Here is a 17,802-nt window from a genome sequence, read left to right as displayed (position 1 = left end):
ATTAATATTAACATAGGTTTTGTTTGGGAGAGACAGTGGCAAAATAAAAGGTGTCAAGGGTCGAGAAGAATTGTGTTGATGGGTAAGCTTAGGAACTTGAAAATATCCATGGAAACAAGAGAAGAAAGTAAAGTACTATTATTGACAGCAATAGTCAAATAGTTTTACCCACGTGTAAATATTGAAATAGCCACAATACCACGCAAATGTGCAACAACATGCCCCAAACATACTATTTTTTTATTGCCTTCCTTTATTTCGAATGCGGGTATCTCTTCCAATGGATGCAAACACTCCAAATTTAAAGTATTATATGTCACAATTAAGTTATTAAGAATTCTAGTTGAAAGTATAACAAAAATATAGAAATTTTTAAAATTAAATTATAAAATTGATTACATACAATTGAAAAATATTTAAAATTTTTAACAAAATAATTTTTAAAATGTATAACTATAAACATATAGTTATGTGTTTATAAAGATATAGTCATTAACATATAAACATTAGCTAACAACATATCAAAAATGTGTATTACTAGAGAATTGGGCAAAATGGCATAGATAATAGAAGCTTCTTTCATCCCTTCTTGTGATCACAACAAAGTTGAGATGGAAACACACAGCAAACAGCAAGCAGAGTTGCCTGGGAGTTTAGATGAAAAGAAGCCCCACATCTAGGGAGAGAAATAAGAAATCACCCTGAAACAGTAGGAGATAAGAGGGGGCGAAGATGCGAGGCTGCCCAGTCCCGAGCAGCTGAGTGGGACAGAGGCTATGGCAGCTGCAGAAATCCCTCTTAAAGGGGTTGTGTCTGCGACTGGACTTTCATGGTGATGGACCTGCTAGGTCTGAGCACCAGCATCAAGATGGCTGCCCGGAGGACTCCAGGGACTTACAGGGGGACACTGAGTTGTCCAAGAGAGGGCAAGAGATGAGGCTTTCGACCAAGCAGAAGTGCCGGCGGTATCCATTGTTCCTCTGTTGAGCCCTCCCCACTCCCAGTGCTCAGACATAGCCCACTCCAAGACACATCATAATTAAAATGCCAAAGGTTAAATATAAAGAGAGAATCTTAAAAGCAGCAAGAGAAAAACAGTTATCTACAAGGGAGCTCCCATAAAACTGGTAGCTGATTTCTAAAAAGAAACTATGCAGGCCAGAAGGGCTTGGCACAAAATATTCAAAGAGTTGGAAAGCCAGGATCTACAACCAAGAATATCCAGCAAAGCTATCATTTAGAGTTGAAGGATAGACAAAGAACTTCCCAGACAAAAATAAGCTAAGGGAATTTATCAACATCAAGCCAGTATTACAGGAAATGTGAGAGGGACTTCTTTAAGAAAAAAAAAAAAAATATATCAAAAACATGAATAAAGAACGGTAATTACATATTTATCAACAAGTACCTCAAATGGAAAATAATTAAATGCTCCAACCAAAAGATAAGAAAACATGACCCCTATCTATGCTGTCTACAAGAGACTCACTTCAGATTAAAAGACAAACACAGACTAAAAGGATGGGAATGGAAAAAGATATTGCCTTCATGGTCTTGAAGGGTATTGCGCTGAATGAAATAAGTCAGATAGTGAAAGACAAATACCACGATTTCACATACATGTGGAATCTAAAGAACAACATAAACAACAAGAACAAAAATGGAAACAAACTCCTAGATACAGAGACTATTTTGAGGGCTACTAGACAAGAGTGGTGTTAGAGGAGATGGTGAAAAAGGGCAAAGGGATTAAGAAATGCAAATGGATAGTTACAGAATAGTCATGGAGATATAAAGGGTAGCATAAGGAAAATAGCCAATAATGTTGTAAAAAATATGTAAGGGAAAGAAGGGTATTTGATTTAGTGGGGTGACCACTTTGTGAATTATATAGATCTCTAATCACTATGTTGTGCAATGGAAACTAATATATTATTGTATGCTAACTTTAATTGAAAAAAGAAAGATCTCTGAATTGTACAATGTATATATGAGCAACTAGCTGTCTATTATACTTCAATAAAGCTGGGGGAAAATGTGTATAACTATAAAATTAAAAAAGTCATTCAATTATATGCTTGCTCCTGTGTTTGTTTATGTTGGAGGCAAAAGGCAGACAATTGGTCAGAAAATCTAAGTCGATTGAATGGAGATCCTTTCTTTACTCTGAGGAGAAAATTGGTAAATAGTTATGGCTAAATTATATAGGAAGATTGATATGAACATGCAAGAAGAATGAAAGATTGAGAATTTAACCAAATGACAGCAAAACTCAGAAACATAAAAAATTTGGAATGATTATTTTTTCCTCCTTTCTTTCTTTGCGGCCTTTTGTGAACTAAATGTCAGAGTTCTTGTTTGTGACAATCATGCCATGAAAGACAGACCATGTGCAATAAATTTCCTGGATACCTGAAGTGAAGAATGACCTTAAATATTTATAAATATATATTTATTTTTTATTTTTTTTTTAATTATACCTTCAGAAGCAGATGAATCAAGAGCAAAATTGTGAAAGAACATGAATGGTCTGAAGAAGTGAACACATAAACAGTTTACACATAATATCTTTAATATACCAAATAAAATTGTTTTGTTTTGATGTGTACAGTTAATTCTCATCTATCAAATAGAATTGTTTTGATTGGTACAGTTAATTCTCATCTATTCACAATAATAAATATTGGGAAAAGATTGATAAAATACACAGGTAATTTAAAAGCCTAATATGGCCAAAAATTAAAACCACTTTTATTATTGAGCCTACATTTTAAAAGTATTAAGTACTTAACAACACTGTCTTAAGTTTTTTGTTTTGTTTTATTCTTTGTTTTCAGTCCCACATCTGACCAAGTACAGATAACAGAGTAAAGAAGGAGGAATAATATGAGAATATCATAATTTGGAAACTCTGGTTCTCATGTCAGGAAGGAACAATGGTTGACTATAATGAATACATTATCTTGAGTAATTTTTCAATATAAGTATGTGCATAATGCCTAAACAATGACCAAAAAAAAGGTAGACTATCATTCTGGTTAATGCTATGTATACAAGGAGTTGCTTAAAAGAGTCTATACAAGCAGTACATTTCTGAATTATTTTTCATCTCATTCATTCTGTATTTCCAAATTAAGGCAGCTAATTCTCCAGTGATTTTCAGGTCCCTTTGGCTAGCTCAATTGCTCTCATCCAACTTAATATTAATTGATAATCACCTTAGATTTGTACATGAAATGTGTGAGTGTGTTTGCATGTAAATGAAGACTTAAGATGAGTGGAAGCCTTACACCATGAATGGGTATTAGATGGGACATGGGTGGTCACATGCTGATATAGTGTATACATATCTCACATGACTATTTATTAATGGTTCATATAACTTGATTTTGATTATTTTTTACTGATGATCAAATGAATTAATTCTATGATTCTATATTTATAGTTTATTTATAAATTAGATTAGGATATTTGTTCTATTCAATATTCTTTTATTTTTCTGATACTTTCAATATATTTATTCTTAAAGTTTCAAAAACCCTAAATCAAAATATAGACTACAAAGTATAAACCATGCAATACCCAATAGAAATATACACTGATGCCACTGCATTTTCAACTCTTTCTTCACTCAAATCTGACAGTTCCAGCCTGCAGCACTCCTTCTGGAACTCTCTTAAATTTGGGGTTGCATGTTTTTATATTAAAAATTACAAAAAGAATATGTCCTTTCTCCAAGAATAATTTTAATAAGGAGATATATTAGGTTGGGAGAAGAATACTTTTGTCATTTTTCACAATCCTGAACAAACTGTAAGCACTCCAAAATAATTCTTGAGCTCAGTTTAGTGATTTATTTTTGGCAAAATTACATTTTTCCTTTTTGTAAAATGATATTTTGTTTGTTTTAAACTTTAGTAATAGTAGACTTTGTAAATCAAGATACCAAGTACAGACTTATAAAAATCAAAACTATTAGGGTCTGATCAGGCCAAGAAGTGAGAACTCTTGATTCTGTAGCTAACTGTCAAAAGTGTTTGACACTGATTTGCAATTGAATCAATAGCGTCATGAAATTCCACTGAGAAATGCTTTAGGTTGTGCTGTGAGGACGTGCATCAATTCTGATTTTTTTAACCTTCGTGATGGAGATCCATCCGTAAGCCTTGAGAAAAAGAGATAAATAATTCCTTTCTTCATGAAAAGAAGGAAGTGAAAGGTACAAGAGAATGTGATATTTTAAGAAAAACAAATCTCTTGACGTTAGAAAAAATAACTAAGAAAAAGCTTGTATTTTAGGAGAGCATTTGGCAAGTAAAAAAAGAAAATCTTTAATCAGCAGCCCAGGATGCTCACAGATGAACAGGGAAAATAACATATGATTGTTTTATTTTCAAATACTCAGTTCAGTTTGAGGTATGTCCTACTGTGTGCATTTTGAGGTCCTTTAAAAAAAAAACTTGTTTATTGAAATTAGTGTTTGTTTTTATCAAAGAGTTTTCAACACTTTGAATATTTTGTGCCAAGTCCTTCTGTTCTGAAAACTTTCTTTTGAGAAATCAGTTGCCAGTCTTATGGAAGCTCCCTTGTAGATAAATAAGTTTTTCTCTTGCTGCTTTTAAGATTCTCTCTTTATATTTAACCTTTAGCATTTTAATTATGATGTGTCTTGGCATGGGCCTCTTTGGGTTCATTTTTTAGAGGACTCTCTGAGCTTCTTTTATATTTATTTCCTTAGCCAGATTAGGGAAGTTTTCCATCATTATTTCTTCAAATATATATTCAACTTTTTGTTCCCCCTCTTCAGGTACCCTTATGACATGGATTCTGTAGACTTTTATAATTTTATTTTATTATAAAATAATTTTTTTTATAATTGAATAAGTATAAAAACATCTCATTAACTATAATATTTAAATTTTTATTAAAGTAATTTAGATTATATTTTACATATAAAACATGTTTATATACTTTTGGCAGTTTTTATAATTTTTTTAATTCATGTGGAATTACTAATGCAGAAATAAAATTGTAATTTAGTACAGAATTACTTTTGTTAAAACTAACACTGACTCAAAAAAAATTTGAACTAAATTGCCATGTAAAAAGTTATAAATAAAATGATTTATTTATTAATCATGAGATTGTGCATTGGATCACACTACTGATCATAAATTTGGTGAAAACTTCTTTCTGAGGGCCTAGTTACTTTACTTAGAATCACAATATCATAAGTTTTATAACTGAAGGAGAATTTATAATCATGTGATTTAACTGTATAATTTTACAGGAGAGAAAACTCAGAGAGGTTAAGGTTCTGCCTAAACATCCACCTTGATCAGGCCAACAGGATAAGAACTCTAGACTCTCCTCGTCCAGTCCAGTGCTCTCTCTGCTACATCATTCTGGCTTCCATTTATCATGACATTTTTAAGGTAAGATCAAATAATTTCTCATTTTAGCAATGGACAGAATCTAGGCTCTTATTCCTTATAAAACCCATTAGTTACCATTCCTTCCTTAGACTCACTGAACCTTAAGGAGCCAAATTCTTCTCTTAGATAAAATAATATAAAGTCAGTACTAGCGTTCTAATCATCAGATTTGCTGCCCTCATCAGCAAAAGGAAAAAAGTGAGAACTGCACAAAAATAGATTCATTCTTCTAGATAACAGAAAAATGGCTATAATTTCTGTAGTGAACTCAATCTTTTAACTTTAAGCGTAGTTGATTCCAATAAAATCACCTCTAAGTTCTTTTTAGAAAATTTTGACATTTATTTCTCATTCTCTAATAAAACACTATTGCTCATTGATGCTATGGTAGAATGAATTCTAATATAGTCCCTAAGGTATCTACCCTAGTGTACATACTTTGTATAATTCTCTTCCCTTGAAGATGGGCAAAATCTGTGGATATGATAACATATTACCCCAGGAATTTTGTTACATTACTTGGCAAAAAGGTTTTGGAGATGTAATTAAAGGGAAATTATTTGGGTAAATCAAACCCAAGAACATAGTCTCTTGAAATCTGGATCTAGAAGGCAGTGACAGAGATCAGAAATTTAAAGTTACTGAGACATATTCCTCCTAGCCTGGAAGAAATAACTGACACATGTGACACATGGAGAGGGATACTTGGCTCCTCTAGGAGTTGAGAATGGCTATCAATAAAACAGGAACCTCAGTAAGTCTTGTTAACATCCATCACCACACATAGTCACAATTTTTTTCTTGTGATGAAAACTTTATAAACTATTTTCTACACCTAAAACTAATATAAAGTTATATGTCAATTATATCTAAATTAAAAAGAAAGAAAGAAAAGAGAGAGAAAGGGAGAGAAGGAGGGAGAGAGAGAGGGAGGAAGGAAGAGGGAAGAAGGGAAGGAAGGAAGGGAAGGAAGGAAGGAAGGAAGGAAGGAAGGAAGAAAGGAAGGAAGGAAGGAAGGAAGGAAGGAAAGAAAAAGGAAGGAGTAGGAAAGAAAGAAAGAAAGAAAGAAAAAGAGAGAGAGAGAGAAAGAAAAGAAAGAAAAAAAGGCACCTCACTCCTTCAACCACAGGAAATTAAGTCTTGCCAACACCCTGAATGAACGTGAAAGAGTTACCATGAGCCTTAGATGAGCTAGTAGCCCCTGAGGACACCTTAATTTCTGTCATGTAAATTCATGAGCAGAGAACTCGGCAATGCTATGTCAAATTCCTGACCCACAGAAACTAAGGTAATAAATGTATGCTTTAAACTGCTAATTTAGGGTTATATTTTAGGCAGCAACAGAAAACTAATACTGACTTTTTCATTATCATGGCAGACGGACCCTAATTTGACAGACACCCAATGATCCCTGGTTCCTACTCCTTATGCCTTTGTGTAATCACTTCCTCTTGAGCAGTAAGTGGGGCCTGTGACTTCGCTTTAATTACAGAATACAACAAAGGTGATGGGATGCCACTACTGTGATTACCATACATTATATAGGGCTGTCTTAGCAAAGTGAAGTTAGAGGGACTACTCCTTGCTGGTTCTAAAGAAGTAAGGTACTATGTTGTGAAAGGATGTATGGAGAAGGCCCTGAGGAATTGCAGGCAGCTTCTGGGAGCAGACAGCCACACAAAAGTGAAAGTGAGGACTTTGGTCCTACAATAGCAAAGAGATGAATTCTGCCAACAGCCTGAAGGACCTTCACCAGTCAAGACTATGATGAGACTGTATCCCCAAGTGGCACCTGGGTTGCAGCTTTCTGAGACCCTAAGCAGAGGATCTAAATATGCTGTGCCTGAACTTCTGCCTTGATGATGTAAATCAGAAAGTGTGACAACTGTTGGTGTTTCATGTGAATTATTTCCTGGACTATTGGGCTTATTTTAAAAGCTTAAATAAAAGTCCCCTCTAAAAAGTCTTATTAATATGTAGTAAAATTCATTTCTTATTAAAATTGGAAAAAAAATCTATATATGTGTATCAGAATATTTTTAAAGATATTAACCTATGTTCTTTTTGTTTCTCTTGCTATTTTCACATTTCTCTTTTGCTCTTTCAAGCACATACATCATTCACTGAGATCCATTGCTATATAAAAGGATGTGATAAAACAGAAAGTAAAATGAAATTGGCTGGGTTTTTCCTGAAGCTTCATTCTCTTGAAATATTTAGACGGTTTAAGGCATAACAATTATTTAGGAAAGACATCATGAAAACATGGAAATTTTAGAGAAAAGTAACTGCATATACCTCAGTTGTATCTTGTCCCTGACTCATTCATTATAATACTAGAAAATACCCACAGGCCTAGGAGAGAGAGGGCAGATGGAAGAGAAGGAAGACAGTAGCCCTTGTCCTTTTTTCTAGGATATTGATAGATAGGAGGTAGGATACCAGAATTTGAATGAGTGCATGATGTGTATTGCTTTATGGTCCTTAGACACTTTTGAAGATATTCATATGATCCGGCATGCTTTTGAACTAGCAAAAAAAATGTGTTCTGTCTCTTGATAGTGCATAGAAGTAGCCCAGAGGGCTTAAGTCCCATAAGAATAGGGGTAAAGAAATGACAGAACATCTTCATCATAAATTCCATGGACATCTAACCCATTTTTTTTTACTTTGGCATTATAAAAGGATCTCAGAATATATAAACAATCTCAGAGAAAGGTAAGACATCTCAAAGTCTTTTTTTTTTTTTGCGATAATTACTTAAGGAGCATCTACCAATGCCAAGTACTATACTAGTTGCTGAGACTATAACAGTTAAATTAATTCCTTGTCTTCATTAAGCTCCCATTCCTCTCTGTGTGTGTGTGTGTGTGTGTGTGTGTGTGTGTGTGTGTGTGTTATAGTTAATAAATAGTAGAATATAAATATATAGTGAGATGGTGATAAGTGTTACTGAGAAAAGAAAAGGAGATAGCAATAGAGGACAACACCCCCAGTAATTTCAGTCTAACGCATACTTAATATCTTCCCATGAGTGTCTAATGGATATTTCAAACTATTTATAGTTGAACAGAATTTGAGATTCTCTTCCTACCTTGAAATTTCCTTTCTCAGTAAATGGCTACATTACCAAACCAAAAATCAAAATATTATCTCTGTTTTCTCACTGTCGATCCATCAGCAAGTCCCATTGAGAGTACGTTAAACAAATCCCAAATACATTCACTTCTTTCCATCTCTACCATCCTAGTCCGTGCCATCATCTCATTCAACTCAGTTTTCTAGTCTTTAACCCCTACCTCCTTAATTCTAATCTTTCCACAGCAACTCTAGTGATCTTTAAAGAATGTTGATCAGATCACTTCACTTAACCAAAGGCTTAACACCTTTGGGGGCATTTTACTACTCAGAATAAAAGCTGCACTTCATTCCCTGGCTTACAAAACCTGAGGCACAGGGTTCTTGTTCACCTTTCATACCTCATCTCATTCTGCTCTTTCTCTCCCTCTACCATGCCAAACTATTTCTTGTGTTAAGGTCATTCATTGACTGTAGTCCCCTCTGCTTTGCTAATTACTGTCAATTAGGTATCAGTTAATTCTGATTATCTTTTCAAAAATAATCACCAGGTAAACTTATCCTAGATTTACCATACTGTCATCTCTATCTAGCTCTTGCCCTCATGTCATTGTTCTTTTGTTTCTAGCACCTCCAACTTAAGAGAAGACTTCCTCAGAGTAAAGACTTTGTTTGCATCCCTGTATTTTCTATCCCTAACAGTGGTTGTTATAGTCCATTCATACTCAGTAAACATTTGATGAATGTATAAACAAAAGCTTGAAACATTACTTTATGAAACTATAGACTCTTCTCTTAAACTTTTATTTTTCAGGAAATGTACTTCTCTCTCACCATCACACACACTGAAAAAGACTTTCTCGAGTTTTTGTAGCCAACATAGAATCTTATCTAACCAACCTCTTCCCTCTCTCACAATCTTATCCTCCTTCCTTTCTTTCCTTCCTCCTTTCTTTCTAGTCTTCATATCTCTCTTTCTTCCTATTTTTATGGAAGTGACAGTCATCCTCCTGAGACTAAGGTCTGTGCTCCTAACTCATCTCTTTCTGCCTCCCTTGCAATTTGTTCTATCAATCACCTCACTCCTAACTCTCTATTGTTATCTGAAAAATAAAAATCAAATCCACATATCAACAATGAATCAAACGCAAATCTTCCCAACCCCAAATTTCTTTTTATTTCCTTCCAAATCTCTTCCTCTCTTACTCCATCATCTGCTCTCCTCTCTCTCTACTTCCCCCCCGCCCCCATCTATCACTTACTTCTCAATACATCATTTATCCCTACACACATCACACCAGGAATATATTTGCCAAAGTTACAAAAAATCTCTATGTCTCTTCATTCAATGGAAATTTCTCAGTCTTAATTTTCTTTGACCCAAAAACATTTGACATTTATACTATCACTCCTCTCTGGTTGTTGTACCCTCTCTGGATAAAATTCTCCATCTTTTGGTGGGCTCCTTGCTTCTGATTAGAATTTTTTTCTTGGTACCTATCTCTTCTAATCCTATACACTTTTATTTTGTAGGCACATTCATTCCCATGTTTCCATTTCCAACATACTCTTATGCTTTATATATTTTATAAAATAATTTAATAAAAATACCTGTATATTTTCTTGAATGCCACAGACTTATGTATGCAATAACTTTCTGAGGAAGTCAGCATTTCTTAAAGCATTCTTAACTACTCTCTATCCTCATCCTGATATCCAATCGCTCTGTGAATTTAACCTCATATAAATCTCATTCATATATCATCTTCTCCATCCCCTTCAAGAATCACTTACCATACTTCTAATTTCCTTCTGCCTCTAGTCTCTCCTTTTCCTGAGTTTTCAATAAGTACATGATAATCTCTTAAAATTATCAATATCATTATTTTGCATCCCTGCTTGAAATTCTTCAAAATTTCTTGTGATAAAGTTCATGTTCTTCCTTGTGACCGAAGTTTTGTATAATGGCACAATTGTACCAATAATCAGATTTGTACTCATTTCTTTGAATTAATGATTAAAATCTGGAAAACTCCTAATGTGTTAATAATGTTTCATAAGTTTTTCCCTTATTTTGAAGTGAAATGAATGAGCTTAATTAGTATGTGCAATCATCACTATTTAAACACAGAAAACTTAGAGGCATAGATCATACACCAAACAAATCCCATATCTGCTCTTCATAAGCTAAATATATTGCTGTCAAAAGTGAAATACAATAGCATGAAAAAATAATATCAAACATTTTGTTTCTAAGGATAATAAATAGTAACTATCACTTTGAGATTCAGAAGACTGATAAATAACAGGAAAATGACACATCCTTTAGAATTTACTCTCACACATTTATTTCGATTTTTCTAATATTTGAGAAGATTCTCACTGATCCTTGCCAAATGTCATCATAAGACATTTCAAAGATATATGAGTTTTCATTATCACATAACCAGAGATTTTCTGAGTAAACATTTTTTTTTTTTTAAATATTTGTTAGAAAATCTGTGCAAAAAAACTCAAAGGCCTAACTCCCCTTACATAAAGGATGTATATTCCATCCAAGCCACCAATGCAATTCAAAACTGTCATACTCAGGGTACTTCAGTTTTATATATGAAAGGTGAAAATCTCTCCACATAAACACACATCATTATCCTAGGAAAGAACATAAAACTAACCCAAATAAACAAATCTTACAGAATCACTTAAGAGCTACCTATGTAAGATCTAGAATCTGATATTTATTGTTTCAGACAGTTAAAACTATTGGAAACAGTTTCTAATCAGCTGTTTATTTGATAACTCCCAAGCGGCTGCAAAGTCCTTTCCAGAAATAACCACAGCCATTTATATAACATATTAAAGCAACAAATGAACAGAATAGAGAATCATGGACATGGACAATAGACTAGTGGTTACCAAAGGATAGCGGGGAGGGGAGAGGGAGGAGATAGATGGAGTAAAGGGGGACAAATATGTGGTGAAAGAAAGAAATCTAACTATGGGAAGTGAACACACAGTGTAAATATATATATATATATATATATATATATATATATATATAATGCTTTACTGTTAAGGTGTACACTTGAAACTTATTGGATTTCGTTAGCCAATGTCACCATTAAATAAACAAACAAACAAATAAACAAATAAATAAATAGAAATAAAAATGAAATCAAATAAAAATAAAAATAAATAAGTAAAATAAAGTTCCTGAAACAGGTATTATGCCACCAGGTGCTCCCTTTAGCTCCTAGTGATAACATACGCAGGGCTTATTTTTATAGTTTTATAATTAAGAGACAGGAGATGTAGTGAGAGATTGACTTGTCCAAAATTATGTTGTTGGAGAGTGACAAAGCTAAGGCTCAAACCAAATCTTGTGAGTGGCATTTTATTATATTGTTTCTACTTTTTCATGTTTTGGCCTGGTGAAAGAATATGAAATTGAGTAAGATGAAACAGTACAAAAGAGGAACTGTGTATGCAACTTCAGTTCTGAACAGTTTTACTTCAATTTAGACATCAACCCTTAACTTTGAAAAGCATTTTAGAAGAAGGAAGAGATATGTAACTTTTGTTCAGAGAAATAGGCAATACCCATTTTTCAAAACAGACTCAAAAGACTCCTGAAATTAGTTAAAACAACATAAGAGGTGAAGACTTTTGCATATTTTGTGGCGGAGTACTGATATACTGTTTCCTTATGATAAGTTGGCTTGACTAAATGATTAGAAAATAGGATACAAAGATCAAAGAGAATGGGTAGCTGACCAAACAGGGCCCCATCAAGAGACATAAAAGTGGGAAATATATCTAGTTAATACAACAGACTTTAATAATCAACATCAGTAAAACTGTCCTTAATATAGGAATATTTTTTTTATCATTTTCTTTCTTTTGATCATCAATAAATTAAAAAAAAAATAATAATGTTTCCTTGCTAGCCTATAGGGATATATCAAATAAAAAAACTCACTAATGCTTGAAATGATAAGCTAGAGACATGGAAGTATTGGGGACAATAAGTTGGCAAAAATCTAAATTAGATAATCTAATACAAATTACCTAGTTTCTCAGCACTGCAGATATTTTAGGATGTGATTATGTTCATAATTTTAAAAAATTTAACCTATACCTATCAGAAAACTAACATTCACTATTTTCAGCTTCTCCAGGGGAGAATAGAGTGTTTGATTTTTAATTGTTGATTACTGCTTCTCTGTCAGGCTTTCCATGATGCAATGAAAATGACTTGACTGTGAGCTCATCGAGAGTAAGGGCTGAACTGTCCTACCACGTAACATGATTACTGGTTACCGACACACAGCAGATATTTTGATAGGTGTTTTTGGATAAGTTCAAACATATGATGTAGGTTTTGACTTCCTAGTAGAGATAACATGGATTCTGCATATGGTGGTTCCATATGCAATATCTATTTATCAGTAACACATGTGATTTGTTCAAAGAAGTTAATGTAATTTTTTTTTTTTTTTTTACTAATAATGAGAGTTTAGTGGTAGGAAACAAATCAAAAACAAAAGAATTATTCTATAGAGCTCAACATTATGTCATCATATCTTTCAGCAAATTCTTGCTAAAAACAATTTTAAAATAGCTTTTTAACTATACAGGACCATAAACACTATAGTTCTTATTAGTATTAACTGTTGTAAATTTTTAAAAAATAGCCAGTAGTGTCAGTTATAACACGAAAGCAACTTTAGAACAAAAACACCACTTTGCATAACTCCTTAAATGAAATTTACCATTTTGAATATGAATAATTTGTTTAATAAAATATGAAGTCGAAAATGTTGGACAAAACATGGGAATTATTGCTGAAAATATCACATTAAGTAGCTGAATTTGTGATAAATTCTACATAAAATCCAGCTAACCTAATTTTGCAAATTGCCTGAAATTACAGATGAAGATATTAACGATTCTTTTATTAAAGGATAACTTGACCGTAATACCCAAGGCAATACACTGATTAAAGCAGGTGCAATGGAAGATAACCCATAAGCTTCATAATTCCTTGGATAATAGATTAGTGATTCACTGTAATGTGCTTATTAAGCAATATGAAAAATTGTGTCAAATTAGACAGTGAGATAGAGTTGTTCATATATGACATGGCTTGCCATGGAGACAATCAAAGTGACATTTCTTAAGCGAAATCTCTAGGTGAAATACTTGGCATCAAATTAGTTACCTAACCTTTTGGAAAATCTATGGTTGCAATCAGTAAAGGAAAATTGCATTAGAACCGGCAATTATGATATATGGTAAAATTGTAGGGAACAAAGTTTCTTTCTAATACTAAATTGAAACTCTGCTTTATTAAAAAATGAAGGTTTAGAAAAAGGCACTAATGGTTATTTGCATAAAGTAATATACCTAACTCACTTGTGATGTCTGTTCTGGATAGCCGTGATAAACTCTAATATTCATAGAAGAACAAGTCCTTAGAGGACCATTGTGAGATTCTAATAATTGGTAATATCAATCATATTTTTCTCAGCTTTTTTGGAAATAGAAATGTTTAATTTTTTCATGAGGCAAAACATTTATTTTGCTTTGAAAAAATGACAGGAAATAAAAGCATACCTGCACAGAGTGATTCTATGTTAGATAATAATTAGGGTCACACTCAGGGAAACTTGAAAATAGTTGTTTTAGCAGTGGTTTTCTGAGCAACTTCTGAGATTTGGCACTTCCTACACAAATATAACTGTGTAATAAGACCTCTTTTGTTCAATCACTAAATTTAGCTAAATTTAGCGGGCCTTAAATATAAATCAGATTGATGTAATCAGTTTAAGTTTAGGTGACTGCCATGTTAGAAATGCACTGGTCTGATTAGCTTTTTGAAACAAATGTTTAAATGCCGGGGGGCTCGGCTCAGGTAGGCCTCGCTAAATTCAACGAGTCAGATTCTGAAACGAAGTAGGCTTCATATATAGAGGACCTGATGCATCATGCTTGAACAGCTTGAGACAACCAGATAGTCTCTGATGGTACTGAGGTACATTTGCTGAAGGTATATTTGCTAATAGAAACTTTGCATTCTGTTGGATGAAGAGGAACTCACCCTCTTGGGGACCTTCAGGCTGTTTGAATGATGCCATCCTAATCCCACCATTTCTCTGTACCCTCAGGTCAGTCACTTTCCTGCTCTTGACTTATCCGTCTCAGTGGTTTTGACTTGAGCCTACATCAAAATCATCAGCAGGGCTTGTTGAAGCACAGATTGCATCCATGGAGTTTTGGGTTCATTTGAATTGGAATGAGGTCCAAGAATTTGCATTTCTAACAAGCTCCCAGGTGATGCTTATGTAGACTTTGAGAGCCATCATTCTTTCACGGCTAAACTGAAATCATTTTTGATTATTTCATATAGTTCTCATTTATTTATTGTTTTATTCACATTGCATCCATTAAATTATATAAAAATACAGATGTATTTACAATGAATTCTCTAATGATGTACTCTGTAAGGGACATTAAATAACAACAGATCTTACAGTCTTTTCCTGTTCCAGTTGTCCCATGCTTTCTTGTTGCTCTAAACTCCCAACACAGTGACAACTCCCTCCAGACCTGCTCCCTGCAGGAAATTCAATTTCAAAATTGTTCCTTTACTCAATTTTTCATTGCTTTCATTTTGCCTTATGCAATTATAATTTCCATTTACTCAATGCAGGTGATCTCACTTATGTGGATGAAGAAAGCAATCTACTTAAACTAATACATACTTATGATTGAGACTTGGTTTGAATGTCCACATTTTAGATAAAGATGCCTCTGAGCCAACATCAATTTCAAAACCCATGACAACATGAAGTGAAAACTGTCAGTTGAGACGTGTTTGCTCTTTCATACCTCCTGCCTTTAGACACTCCTAAGGAACACTGCAAATGATTCATTTGGTTACAAGGCACTGGACAAAATGAATTGGTTTGCGGGTATTTCAGATATTTAACAACTTTGGAGAAACTATATACAATTCATATTTTACATAATGTTTACAAATCCACTCAACTAAAAATCAAATAGTTATAAAACCCTTGTAATAACCAATACATCTGACTAAACATCTATTCTTATTGAAAATGTTCCAATAGGATATTTCTATTTTTATAAGTATTATCCCATACATCAATGGTCCCCAACCTTTTCGGCACTAGGAACCAGTGCTCCTACAGGAATCTAATGCCTAATGATCTGAGGTGGAGCTGAGGTGGTGATGCTAGCACTAGGGAGCGGCTGCAAATATCTCCGGCTGTGCGGCCTGCTGTGGGCCCAGGGGTTGGGAACCTCTTCCTTACATGACAAAGAAAACCCACATTTCAAGTAATTACATTATACTGTTTTCCTCAGAGATATACATAAGAAACTGAAAAACAGAAAGGCAATAGAGCCAGAGAATACCCAGCTCATCCATCCAGAGGTGGTCAGCAGGACTGAGCTTCAAGATGCATTTTCCATGCCAAGCCATCTTATTAAGACAGATGCTCTAAGAACTTATATGAGAAAGACATCACTGGCCTAGGAGAGCAAGGAAAGAAAGTGAATATGTAATTGAATAAAAAGATACTCAGGAATAGGAGGAAAAAGGAGTTGGAAATTGTATTGAATGATGGTGGCCATAATCCAGAGGAATTCATAATTCCGAGTCTTGTCCTTTGAGCTGCTGCTGCTGCTGCTGCTGCCGCCGCTTTTTCCCGCTTTCCCCTTTACTTCCTTCTTCTTTCCTACCTCTCTTCGTTATTCTACTTTATCTCTGCCTCCTCATTCTCTTGCATCTTCTTCTTAAATCTGCTTTTTACTCTTTATTTTGACTCCATTCCCCCAAAATCTATGTATTCTCCAATTACCAACTTTATTTGCTCATTTGATGGTTCCGGCTAATGCAGAAACAATTGAAAATAATTGTACATATAATCGCAATTTCACTTTTGGCAAATTCCTTTAAAATGTGATTTCCACAATAAAGACATTTTATCTAAAGATGAATACTGTCTGTTCCAAAAGGTAAAACCCTGGACAAGTCACTAAGGACCCCTTTTGGATCTCACTTTCATCCCTTAGCAAATAGTTAGGTTAGTCGATTTCCAGCTCTGAAGCTTATTTTCTAGCCCATATTTTCTGTGTGGAACGTCCATTTTCTATCTTTGCAAATTTTTTTCCTCAGTTATAAAAAAAGTATCTTCTGCTGACTGCACACTACTCAGCACTAGCACCTCGGGCAATTTCTTTTACAAGTGGTTACTCCAGTATAAACTGGAAATGCTTAAACAGAACCAGCCATGCAAGCAGTATGTGAGAGATTTTCCTGGTAAAATCTCACACAATGTATTTAGTCCATTTACATTCTCTCATTGAAACCTAGCAAGAGGAAAGGCAGATTTTCACATTTCTCCAGGCAGAGGTCAGAAGTAACTTTCAGAGGGAACTTGAATCTTAGGCAAAAATCCAAACTCATAAAAGCACAGTCATTTCAAAACCAGTAAAATGAACTGTTACTTGGTATAGCAGATGGCAATATTTTATGAACCATTTTGTAACATTATAGAATTCCCAGCATCTACTAAAATTCAGCTTCATGAATACCATTAAAGAAGTTATGTTGCTTTTGCACATGGAATTTTAAAGGGAAATGCTATGTAGTGAACCTAAATAAGAATTTCTTAAGATGTTTAAGGATTGCTCGATGCACAATGGCAGGCAAAAACCAGGTCATTGTGATACAAGCCAAGGACATTTTTCCATGCTGTGAAAACACCATGATATTAAGGTTACTATATTCTATTTTAAAGGAATTTTATAGCTAAAGTGTGTAAAGTTAGAGAAATCTTAGTTTACATTAGAACATAAATTTTTAACACACACTTATCCAATTAGTATTTAATCCTATATATGTTACTGCTAAGGGAAGCTTTAGAACTAGCAACTACTTACCTGATTGGGGAAATAAACCTAGAGAGAGGATGAGAAGTCTTTTGAATAAAAAAATGATGTTTATTGTGAGAGTAAAATTGCTGTCATGATGTACTACATATTTGTAAATTTCCTCTTTATGTTTCCACCAAATAATATGTAAGGAGATGGAAGAATTCAGAGGAAGTTCTTGAAAGGCTTTAAAGATTTTCTTCAGTAGATATAAGAGACAGCAGCAACAGGGATGTTTGATTAAATTTAATGCAACCAGTCACCAGGCAGGAAGGAAATTGGGACCTATGAGCTTTGAAGGGTTTATATAAATTTGAGTGAGAAAAAG

The sequence above is a fragment of the Pteropus medius genome, unplaced genomic scaffold, assembly GCF_902729225.1.
Source record: "Pteropus medius unplaced genomic scaffold, Ma_sr-lr_union100, whole genome shotgun sequence".
Classification (NCBI taxonomy): domain Eukaryota; kingdom Metazoa; phylum Chordata; class Mammalia; order Chiroptera; family Pteropodidae; genus Pteropus; species Pteropus medius.
Note: the sequence above shows the minus strand (reverse complement) of the source record.